This window comes from Diabrotica virgifera, chromosome 9 (assembly GCF_917563875.1).
Source record: "Diabrotica virgifera virgifera chromosome 9, PGI_DIABVI_V3a".
Taxonomy (NCBI): domain Eukaryota; kingdom Metazoa; phylum Arthropoda; class Insecta; order Coleoptera; family Chrysomelidae; genus Diabrotica; species Diabrotica virgifera.
In genome coordinates, this window is record NC_065451.1 from 124,226,981 (window position 1) to 124,240,540 (window position 13,560).

The 13,560-nt window shown below is 31.7% G+C and overlaps 1 long non-coding RNA gene across 2 annotated transcripts; it reads right to left on the reverse strand.

Moving 5' to 3' along the window:
- Nucleotides 1–1,056: 1,056 nt before the first annotated feature.
- Nucleotides 1,057–12,174, reverse strand: LOC126892682 (uncharacterized). 2 transcript variants are annotated; one of them, XR_007700968.1, is made up of 2 exons: nucleotides 11,999–12,174; nucleotides 1,057–1,984 (listed from the first exon to the last, which is right to left on the reverse strand). It is a non-coding gene; the product is annotated as an uncharacterized LOC126892682 (long non-coding RNA). The 2 variants fall into 2 exon arrangements; XR_007700967.1 differs by lacking the exon at nucleotides 1,057–1,984 and adding an exon at nucleotides 10,561–11,487.
- Between the last annotated feature and the right edge of the window lie 1,386 nt (nucleotides 12,175–13,560).

The following is a 13,560-nucleotide window of genomic DNA, read 5'->3' on the forward strand; positions in this document are numbered from 1 at the left end:
CCAGCAAAATATATAAATAATCAAATCAATAAAGTAAATAAAATACCTAAATACTGAAAATAATTTCTAGTTAGGTGTAAAATATAACCACACTAGAAAAAAAATATATGCATATATTCAACGATTAATTGTACGCGCAAACGCACTACCATTGGTAGAAGGAATAAAAATTTAACTAATAGAACATAATGTCAGTTATGTATACTCAATCTAAATACATAAATAAGTTTCCAATAAAAATACAAAATCCAAACTAACATATGAGCTGTACCACTAAAACTAAAAATGAGGTATCAAAATAAACTAATCAAAACCAAAGAAAAGCAGTATAAGTCTACCTGTTTAGTATTCGTAAAGTTTTAAAGACCAAAAATAAATCAGAAGTAACATATATACAAAGATATGAAAATGGTAATAATACAGAAAATTCCAATAAAAGAAAAATGAACTAACAGAACTACTGTCTTAAAACCATAAACGGTTGGCACCACGCATTGGGCAGCCAATGTAACAAAAAGAACTTCTGTTGGAGTGATATACTCCAACAGAAGTAATGAAAAAGAAAAGAAAAGACTAGGTTACTAAATAGTTGGGATGAAAAGAAGATGTAGTGGGTGGAGTGGCTTCTACGTTGAGAAGCCGCAATAGGAAAAATACTACTTTTCAGTATTACTGAAGAAAGGGGAATGAGAAGGGATAGAAGTAGAAGTGGGAAGAGACAGAGGCAAACTGAATAGAGTTGGCTAGCTATAGATGCAAGAGAGCAACTTGACACTCAAGGATGGATACGGCTCGTTTGCATGCCTGTCGAAGAACAGTAGCTCTATATAGATAGTAATGATGACTAGAAGATGAAATAATAAAATAAGAATAATATACTGAAAATGAATGGAGATGAATAATGACTAAAAACGAACAAAATAAATAAAACTAACTAATCATGGGCGCCATGAAAATGATCTTCGATCATTTTCCCAGGTATCTTATACTGCTGTCAAATATTAAATATATCAAACCTGTAATAACAAACATAAAGGAATAATAAAATTCATGATATACAAAATAAATAAATATTTATTAAAATAACTACTAGATTTTTAACAATCTCTGAGTTAGACAAGCATATATCATGTAACTCTAAAATGACATAAGTTATACAAGAAGCTATATATATTTTAAAGATAACAACAATAATGTTATCTGTTATAAACTTAAATACCTCTTACATATATATAGGGTACAAAATTACATAAGTCTTCTACCAAATGGTTATAGTACGCCTGCTACGTACAACTAAAGGAAACTGACAAAGATGAAAATACTACAAATAAATAGGCCCAAGCCTCACTAAGGGAAAATACAGTAATGAATAAATAAAGTTAAATATACAATTGACTAAAGTAGAAATGAAGTTGAGATAAATACCGACGATGACATAAATTAACCGAACAAATGGAATAAAGCAAATAACAGTAAAATATTTGGGAAACAAGCTAGTAATATTAAAATATAAATTTACCCGAATTACATAAACCAATATCAAAGCAATAATAAAGTATTAAAAACCTAATTTTCTCTAGGCTTATTCCTGTGCACAAGAAGTTACCGTAGATACAAAGGTTGGGAACCAAATAATCTAATATACAAATATGTCAAAAAAAAACCAGAGGTAACCTAAATCTGGAAAAAAAACATAGTGTATTTAACAGATAGTCTGAAATATAAAAAAACCAATAGTTACTAAAACACCTCACTGAATGTTCCCAAACGAGGTTGCGGTTGCATCCTAGAAAATGATGCACCAGGATGGTGCGACTCCATGACTCCTGTAGGCCCAGGTGCCAAGACGAAAATTGAGCTGGAACGCTCCCATAGCTTGCTCCCAAATCGACATACTCCCATGATGACTTGACTGTGGCTGTAGTGGTTTCTCTAGGTGGTCAAATAAGGTCTATGACTTCATGGTAGGGTTTCTCCCAAATGGCTAAAAAACATTCCCAGTTTTATTTCTCATTTTAAACATGAGCAAAAAGTAAAGGGAAGAAGAAATAATTGAGGAACTTTTTAGAAGCAATAGTATAGAAAAACCGGCCATTAAAAATGGAACAAAAAACCAATCTCAGGTAACCTTGAACTGTTTTGAGTGTGAATACATGGACAAATGACATTGAAATGATTTATTTGAGGAAATATCTGTAAAAATATATTGAATTTATAAAATATTGGATGTTCAATAAATTTAAAACCTACAGAGAAATGGTAATTATTTCCAATATTAGTTTGAGGACTTCAAAAATGTTTGGTTATGTAAAACCAAAAACCCCATTAATATAAAGATCGATATAAAGATAATATAAAGATCGAAATCATCTACACCCTTCCCTTAATAGATTGACTAAGAAAGTTTACAATGGGACTAATATTTTAAATATTCCACAACAAAAAACACATGACAATGGCTAATTAAAAATTATTACAAAAAAATAAATCTCACCGAATGATTCCTATTAGGCTCCAACGGGAGTTGTCACACACATATCTCCCTAACTCGACAACCCTTGCTGGTAACTTTTTACTTAACTTTAAATTGCTTGATGTTATAAAATAAGTTGGATGAAATCATCCGCCATTCTATATGGTACCTCTATTCGACACAACAGCCAACAGTCAAGTCAAGAACGAGAGGCGCTTCTCCGCCAAGGTAAACGTCAAACTCTCTCAGAAAACGAAATCATTCTCGATAGGTGGAGTACGTTCCATCACCGAGGTATGACGTCACGTCAGTGGTCCTATACGAGGAATTAGAGAATTTAAATGGGAGAGCGAAGGAAAATAATTATAAAAATAATTAAAGAGTTAAGTTAGTAACGTGACCGTTACAATCCCCTTCTACTCGGGAAAAAAAAATTTATCAAAGAAATTTTTTTTAAACCTCAAAATATTACAAATAAAATTTACACTAGTCTAACAATCCACGTTGATTCGCAAGATTACAACTAAGCAAAAACTAAGGTTCAAGGAAAAATAAATACATATATGACTCAAACTAATGCTAAAATGTTACTATGTTACTCTCTGCTACCAAATATTAACACATTATTGCTTAAAAGTCAAACAAAACTAAATATTGCACTAAAATTCATAATAATGCTAAGTGTCGAATTGAGCACTAAAACCAAAATTGAACTATCCATGGACATCAGATTTATAAAGGGTATATCCACGGACGGAACAACCAGGAAAAGGTGTGAGCCAATTCGAACCATCACAAGTAAATATACCAAAGTGAAATTAAAAAAAAATCAGTAGCTAAAATAAGTAAAGAATTGAACACTTAATCCAAAATTGAACTAACAATGGACACCAGATTCATAATAGTATATCCAGAGAAGAACAATCAGGAAGATTTATGGAACAATTCTCACTAATGCCAAATAATACCAATGCTGAACATACCAAAGGAATCCAAAACTCAATAACCAAAAATAAATGTGGAATCGGACACTTAATCCAAAGTCGAACTATCAGTGGACACCAGATTCATAAAAGGCATATCCAAAGAAGAACAACCAGGCAAATTTATGGACCAATTCACACCAATACTAAACCACATAAACAGATCAGGTCTACGTACACCCACATACGGTAATACGAACCTATCCAACCAAATACACAAAATAAATGAAGAATCGGACACGTATCCAGAATCGGACTATCAATGGACACCAGATTTATATAGGAGTATATCCAAAGAAGAACGATCAGGCAAATTTATGGACCAATTCTTACTAATACTAAATAAACTAAATTATTGGATCCAATGGTAACTAATACTGAACAAAATAAATAAATTAGGTCTACATACACCCTCATCCGGTAATATGGACCTATCCAAACTAAGTAATCAAAATAAGTCAGAATAAATATTGCTAACAGACTAAGTAACAGAGAGGTAACCAAACTAAATCAAAGGTAAGATAAATACCTAAGGTATATTGACTAAAATATAGAAACTACCTAAACTTAATTTGTGCTGGTATTCGCGAACTATAGCATGATGCTACAACAGATGTATGAGAATAACCAGACTCAGATAAGGTACCAATAATGTAAGAATAAGTAAGAAAGAAAAAGAATAAATGATGAACTCATAAGTTTTATGACACTATGATAAGTGATAGGAAAAAAAATATGTGATAAGTGATAGGAAAAAAAATTGACGAGAACGGGCAACCAATTTTAATTAAAACTGCAGATTCATGCGCTCTCACATACGTGGAATTATTCAGGAAATGTTCCAAAATCTAAATAACAAAACTAATGCCTAAGGAAAGAAGTGGGAATATACTCAAATGAACAACTCATTTGTCAGTAACACTCCAAATACTGAATTAATGAACCTACTATGTATAGGTATAGTCAAAGCTTTGATCGATGAATACGTGCACACTAGGATATTTATCCCTCATCAGTCAAAGTTCCACATACATACTATGAAGTACGAGACATAATACAAATTAAATAAACCTCCCTATCAATTTGTAACAAAAACTGGAATAAGTGGACTAATTACAGGAGAATGGTTATAGTATAAGAGCTGTGAGACATTTTTGAGTAGGTATTTTAGGCAACCTGAAAATTTTTCAGGTGACTCTTCTGTGATAGCCTAATACAAAAATGCCGGTCTGGCTGGAGGGTAGCGGTTATTTTCCCCAAAAATCCCCACCAAATTTAAAAAAAGGGTAAAAATTATTATTACAAAAAATATCATTGACGTGACTTTAAAGTAAATTTAAATATTCAAATATAAAGAAAATAAACAGGCCAGGCGATTTGAGGGCGATTTTAACTCTGCAAGATACTTGCATGGGCGCCCCAGGATTATTTTCAGGGGATGAATCTGAACTTCAGAAGATTTCATCTGAATCTGTACATACTACTAACGAGTATAAAATATACAACTATACATGCAAAGCTATGTACATTCCTTCCGCACAGGGAGGTGCAATTGTTATTTTGACAGGGTATTTTTTAATTTTAAAAATAAATATTCTAAAAAAGACAGGTTTTTTTTGGTGAAATTTTCCAACTGCCATGTGATCGAACAAATTACGCGTGCATATAAATGAAAAGCGCTATAGGTAAACAGGAGTGTGAGAAAGAGCGTATACCGATAGCTGTTTGCGTCCTCTGTAGTACCTGGGCGAGTCCGTTCGCTCGAGAAAAATCACGTGACCTGGCGATCCCATATTGTTGTGCCTCGAAACGTCAGAGTAATTATTATATATTATAGTTTTTTAAGTAACTTTTTCTTAATTAAAGGAAAATAATACGTACTATACAATAGATTTTGCAAATATGATAGAAAAAGACAGATTTATTATTATAAAGATGTAGGTAGAAAAGTATAAAAGTGTAAACTAAATTAATTCTGTGTCCGAATCTTGTACCTCTTCTTCAAACTCCTCATCTGAGCTTAAATATTCACTGTCTTCTTCTTCGTCAGACTCCCCTCGAGACTCAGATTCATCTTCTATATGATCTGTAAATAGTTGTAATATGTATTTAGAATTAAATAAAAATTAATTACTGAAAAATTAATTGAGTTGCTACGTATTCTCTCTCCTTTTATAGGGACTCGAAGCCTGGACAATCACGGTCGCATCTGAAGATAGACTTGCCATTGTCGAGATGTGGTGTTATCGAATAATGTAAAAAATATCATGGACGCAACACGTAACAAACACGGAAACATTAAGGGGTGGGTATGATTTGAAATCAACATACCAAGCACATTTTTGTGATTTTTTTCGAAGCTATGGTAGAATTATTTTATTTTTGAATTAAATAAACATATTAAGTACAATTCAAAGAATATTTAAGAAAAAATTAAATCCAAAATATTGAAAAATGAGCCATGGGCGACAAATTTTGGCAGGCAGCTCAAAAATAATGAATTTTGCGGAGGACATCACTGGACTCATCACTGGATCATACGAAACAAAAAATTCAAAAATATTTAATTAGCTTATGAGTTTCACGAGGTAACAACGTCGAGTTTTTTTATTTTTAGCGATTTTTGAATTTTTGGGATACTCAGAAGTCAAAAATACTAAATTTTTGATAAAAATTTTGTGAAAACCAACAGATATAATATTGTTGAACAAAAAATAAGCAAAAAATGAAAAATATCTCGACGTTATTACCTCACGAAATGTCTAAAGAAAATCTGTGCAAAATTTCAGGTAGATCGGTCGAGTAGTTTTTCAGTTACAATGTCCACCGCATTTGAAAAAGCAGTTTTGAGAAAAATGCGTTTTAACTTTTGACAACTGCATCTTCATCTTCTGATTTGTCTGCCAAATCGTAAATTTATGAACATTGGAATATGTTTTTTAAATTGCGGAGTAATCTACAAAAGAGAAGGCGAACAGTTGTTTAACGTTTCTCACTACGCTCAAGCGTGCTGGCGCGAAGCCGCGGCAACGCGAGTCGAAGATAGGGATATTCAACACCCTGTGTCTCTGATAATTTTACTCCGATTATTTTGAAAATTTCATAGAGTATTGTTGAAAGTATGCACTTTTATTTGAAGTAATAAAAAAATTAAATATTTCAAACCATCCCCCCCCCCTTAAGAAATATAAAAAAAGGCAAAACAAATACTCAACACTATGAAGGAAAGAAAAATGAGCTACTTTGGTCATATACTAAGAAATAAAAAACGTGATGTAATTTATAATATAAGAGAAAGTATTAAGTATTAGTTATATAAGTAATAATACGTAGCAACTCAATTAATTAATCACTAATTATTTTTTAATTAATTCTAAATACATATTTACAAATATTTACAGATCAGGTAGAAGAGGAATCTGAGTCTCGAGGGGAGTCTGACGAAGAAGAAGAGAATGAATATTTATTTTGGCTTATTTTTCTTTCCTTTATAGTGTTGAGTATTTCTTTTGCCTTTTTCATCTTTCTTAATGTTTCCGTGTTTGTTACGTGTTGTGTTCATGATATTTTTTACATTATTCAATAACAGCACATGTCAACAATGGCAAGTCTTTCTTCAGATGCGCCCGTGATTGTCCAGGCTTCGACTCCGTATAAAAGGACAGAGAATACGTAGTAATTCAATTAAATTATCGCTAATTAATTTTTAATTAATTCTAAATACATATTACAACTATTTACAGATCATGAAGAAGAGGAATCTGAGTCTCGAGGGGAGTCTGACGAAGAAGAAGACAGTGAATATTTAAGCTCAGATGAGGAGTTTGAAGATGAAGTACAAGATTCGGACACAGAATTAATTTAGTTTATACTTTTATACTTTTCTACCTATATATTGATAATAATAAATCTGTCTTTTTCTATCATATTTGCAAAATCTATTGCATAGTACGTATTATTTTCCTTTAATTAAGAAAAAGTTACTTAAAAAACTATAATATATAACAATTACTCTAACGTTTCGAGGCACAACAACATGGGATCGCCAGGTCACGTGATTTTTCTCGAGCGAACGAACTCGCTCAGGTACAACAGAGGACACAAACAGCTATCGGTATACGCTCTGTCTCACACTGCTGCTTACCTATAGCGCTTTTTATTTATATGTACGCGTAATTTGTTTGATCACATGGCAGCTGGAAAATTTCACCAAAAAAAACCTGTCTTTTTTAGAATATTTATTTTTAATATTAAAAAATACCCTGTCAAAATAATCATTATACTTCCCTGTCCGGAAGGAATGTACATAGCTTTGCGTGTATATTTGTATATTTTATACTCGTTAATAGTATGTACAGATTCAGATGAAATCTTCTAAAGTTCAGATGCATCCCCCGAAAATAATCCTGGGGCGCCCATGCAAGTATCTTGCAGAGTTAAAATCGCCCTCAAATCGCCTGGCCTGTTTATTTTCTTTATATTTGAATATTTAAATTTACTTTAAAGTCACGTCAATGATATTTTTTGCAATAACAATTTTTACTCTTTTTTTTAACTTTTGGGGGGATTTTTGGGGAAAATAACCGCTACCCTCCAGCCAGACCGGCATTTTTGTATTAGGCTATTATAGAAGAGTCACCTGAAAAATTTTCAGGTTGCCTAAAATACCTACTCAAAAATGTCTCACAGCTCTTGGACCATTAGGAACTGATGATGAATAGACATCTGCATACTCTGCCATGAGGACATAGATTACGAAACCGGATAGCAATGGCCAATTGCTGAATTTCGAACCCACGTACTCACTCACTAGCATTAACAGAGTAAGGACAGGCTAGTCCACAAGAAGAAATCAATAAAAGACTTAAGAAACCATACATACTCACATCAACATTCCAATCTAATTCCAGAATCATAGTGTGTAGGATAGGATATAAATTATTATAAAGTGTTTAAGATATTTGAGACAAATGTTAATAGAGTAACCCAATAACAAATTAAAAACCACATCTTTCCAATATGGCAAATTCATAACTAGATATAAAAATAATATAAAAAAAATAGTAGGTAATCAAATATTCAAAAATATATAACACATAGGTAATCTGACATATGTAGTGCATAACATATAGTTCCATAATAATATCCATATTAACCAAGAGTAGGTACTTGTATGAGTTCACCTATCCAAATATATAAATATATAATAGTCAACAACCCTTCTAACTTAGGGGTTAGGTGTGCAAAAACTAGACAAAAATACAAGTGAAGTTTTTATTAATTGGATAATCCTACTGACAGGATTAGCAATTAATAATATTGACTCATAATAATAATTAAAATGCACCATACCTAATACCAAAAAAAAATAAACTCATACATAAAGTACTACATAATAATTAAATTAATAAGTAATAAATAAAAGTCATCAAAACTAAGCCAAAAATGAAATCAAGCAATGTATGTAGGTACCTGCATTATCAGATGGTAAAAAAAAATCAGACTAAAATTTCTAACCATACTAACGATTGAGCTAAGCTAAAGACAAACAGAAGAAGAGATTAGCTTGAACGACACCGTTAAGTTAATCTTCTTCTGAGGATTGTTCTATAACTTAATAGAAAAAGTACCAATGTTTCTAACTAATAAAGGATTTATGTTTAAATCTCAACCTAAAGTATCTGATTTCTATGAGCATTATATTATGGTACCCACATTGATATAATATTATTATCAACAATAATAAAACTAGAACTGAGATGGATAATGGAACCACTTTACTATACAATAATTATAATTGTTATGTTTAACACTACCAATTAAAGAAAAATAGTTTGGATGACCATCTGTAACCATCCGAACCATGCGCATTCAACGTATCATGTATAGAAACTAATGTTGTGGACTGATTGTGCTTTGTGGTGTGTGCCTGTCTTACCAAACAACCCAAATATCAAAAATAACAAATACAAAAAAATTAAATCTAAAGTTTGTAAGACAAAGATACATATGGAGAAAATATTAGCGACACACCAACAAATCAAAATGCCAGCAAAATATATAAATAATCAAATCAATAAAGTAAATAAAATACCTAAATACTGAAAATAATTTCTAGTTAGGTGTAAAATATAACCACACTAGAAAAAAAATATATGCATATATTCAACGATTAATTGTACGCGCAAACGCACTACCATTGGTAGAAGGAATAAAAATTTAACTAATAGAACATAATGTCAGTTATGTATACTCAATCTAAATACATAAATAAGTTTCCAATAAAAATACAAAATCCAAACTAACATATGAGCTGTACCACTAAAACTAAAAATGAGGTATCAAAATAAACTAATCAAAACCAAAGAAAAGCAGTATAAGTCTACCTGTTTAGTATTCGTAAAGTTTTAAAGACCAAAAATAAATCAGAAGTAACATATATACAAAGATATGAAAATGGTAATAATACAGAAAATTCCAATAAAAGAAAAATGAACTAACAGAACTACTGTCTTAAAACCATAAACGGTTGGCACCACGCATTGGGCAGCCAATGTAACAAAAAGAACTTCTGTTGGAGTGATATACTCCAACAGAAGTAATGAAAAAGAAAAGAAAAGACTAGGTTACTAAATAGTTGGGATGAAAAGAAGATGTAGTGGGTGGAGTGGCTTCTACGTTGAGAAGCCGCAATAGGAAAAATACTACTTTTCAGTATTACTGAAGAAAGGGGAATGAGAAGGGATAGAAGTAGAAGTGGGAAGAGACAGAGGCAAACTGAATAGAGTTGGCTAGCTATAGATGCAAGAGAGCAACTTGACACTCAAGGATGGATACGGCTCGTTTGCATGCCTGTCGAAGAACAGTAGCTCTATATAGATAGTAATGATGACTAGAAGATGAAATAATAAAATAAGAATAATATACTGAAAATGAATGGAGATGAATAATGACTAAAAACGAACAAAATAAATAAAACTAACTAATCATGGGCGCCATGAAAATGATCTTCGATCATTTTCCCAGGTATCTTATACTGCTGTCAAATATTAAATATATCAAACCTGTAATAACAAACATAAAGGAATAATAAAATTCATGATATACAAAATAAATAAATATTTATTAAAATAACTACTAGATTTTTAACAATCTCTGAGTTAGACAAGCATATATCATGTAACTCTAAAATGACATAAGTTATACAAGAAGCTATATATATTTTAAAGATAACAACAATAATGTTATCTGTTATAAACTTAAATACCTCTTACATATATATAGGGTACAAAATTACATAAGTCTTCTACCAAATGGTTATAGTACGCCTGCTACGTACAATTAAAGGAAACTGACAAAGATGAAAATACTACAAATAAATAGGCCCAAGCCTCACTAAGGGAAAATACAGTAATGAATAAATAAAGTTAAATATACAATTGACTAAAGTAGAAATGAAGTTGAGATAAATACCGACGATGACATAAATTAACCGAACAAATGGAATAAAGCAAATAACAGTAAAATATTTGGGAAACAAGCTAGTAATATTAAAATATAAATTTACCCGAATTACATAAACCAATATCAAAGCAATAATAAAGTATTAAAAACCTAATTTTCTCTAGGCTTATTCCTGTGCACAAGAAGTTACCGTAGATACAAAGGTTGGGAACCAAATAATCTAATATACAAATATGTCAAAAAAAACCAGAGGTAACCTAAATCTGGAAAAAAAACATAGTGTATTTAACAGATAGTCTGAAATATAAAAAAACCAATAGTTACTAAAACACCTCACTGAATGTTCCCAAACGAGGTTGCGGTTGCATCCTAGAAAATGATGCACCAGGATGGTGCGACTCCATGACTCCTGTAGGCCCAGGTGCCAAGACGAAAATTGAGCTGGAACGCTCCCATAGCTTGCTCCCAAATCGACATACTCCCATGATGACTTGACTGTGGCTGTAGTGGTTTCTCTAGGTGGTCAAATAAGGTCTATGACTTCATGGTAGGGTTTCTCCCAAATGGCTAAAAAACATTCCCAGTTTTATTTCTCATTTTAAACATGAGCAAAAAGTAAAGGGAAGAAGAAATAATTGAGGAACTTTTTAGAAGCAATAGTATAGAAAAACCGGCCATTAAAAATGGAACAAAAAACCAATCTCAGGTAACCTTGAACTGTTTTGAGTGTGAATACATGGACAAATGACATTGAAATGATTTATTTGAGGAAATATCTGTAAAAATATATTGAATTTATAAAATATTGGATGTTCAATAAATTTAAAACCTACAGAGAAATGGTAATTATTTCCAATATTAATTTGAGGACTTCAAAAATGTTTGGTTATGTAAAACCAAAAACCCCATTAATATAAAGATCGATATAAAGATAATATAAAGATCGAAATCATCTACACCCTTCCCTTAATAGATTGACTAAGAAAGTTTAACAATGGGACTAATATTTTAAATATTCCACAACAAAAAACACATGACAATGGCTAATTAAAAATTATTACAAAAAAATAAATCTCACCGAATGATTCCTATTAGGCTCCAACGGGAGTTGTCACACACATGTCTCCCTAACTCGACAACCCTTGCTGGTAACTTTTTACTTAACTTTAAATTGCTTGATGTTATAAAATAAGTTGGATGAAATCATCCGCCATTCTATATGGTACCTCTATTCGACACAACAGCCAACAGTCAAGTCAAGAACGAGAGGCGCTTCTCCGCCAAGGTAAACGTCAAACTCTCTCAGAAAACGAAATCATTCTCGATAGGTGGAGTACGTTCCATCACCGAGGTATGACGTCACGTCAGTGGTCCTATACGAGGAATTAGAGAATTTAAATGGGAGAGCGAAGGAAAATAATTATAAAAATAATTAAAGAGTTAAGTTAGTAACGTGACCGTTACAAACTCACCCCATAGATCATTGTCAGTCAAATATGTTTAAAGGAAATAGTATCTAAAAGGTATTTCAGTCATAATAATCTTATTTGGATTGATGAATATTTTAAAAGTAGAACGCATGGATTTGAAATACCTTTTAAATGATCATTGGACCCTCATTCTATTTAACAAATTTCTGTTGACAATATCCTTTCCGACTTGGGTTGAGTGACACATGTCATTTTTATGCAAGTATTGGTATTTTATGTGTTTTTTAATTTTCATCAGACATCAAATCTTGCTTGGTTCAAAAGGTGTTGTAGATTAACTAACCCACTGTACTATCACCAACAAAAGTCTTGTACCAGTCTTAGGGTCAATTTCCCTTAAAAGGAGAATTTCCAGTTACCCCCATTGTGTTTGCAAGGCCCATTTTATATTATCCTTTGGTTTTGGGTCTTTTATAACCATAAGCTGCCCAGAACAATAGAAAAAAAGGTTGAGTTGACCAAAACCCCACTGAACTATAGATGGAGCAGGTCAACTCGGCACTGTAAAGTCAGCGATGCCTAGTCGGAGATGGTCATCTTGGCGATGGTAAACTCTGTGATGATCAACTTGGTGAAAAGGAATACAATAATATATTATGCAATTATTTATTATAATACAATATAATATATAATCTATAGAAAAAATTTGATTACAGAATTTGATTAATAAAATAAAAATATATGGCTATAACAGATTCTAAATAAGAAACTGGAAAAATTATACCAGGCAAAATTTGATCGAATATCTCGGAGGGATTTCACACAGTTACAATATGAACTAGTTTTTTAATAGATTGTATATTATATTATTTTAAAATCTCTTATATATTTTCGTTATATTAATCAATTTTTATATAAATTGTATATTATATTGGATAATAAATAATTGCATAATATATTATTGTATTCTTTTTGCCGAGTTTCGGAGCGTCAATTTTACTATCATTGAGTTGACCATCACCAGCTTGGCATCACTGAGTTGACCGTAGCTGGCTTTGCAGCACAAAGTTGTCGCCTACCAAACTATACATTACATTGTCATAGCCCTCTCATCAGATTATTTTCAATAAGTACCCTCCTATTTGTTTAATAAAATTACAAGAATCCTTTATGAATAAGGTAAGAATACCTTATGAACTTATTTCACAGA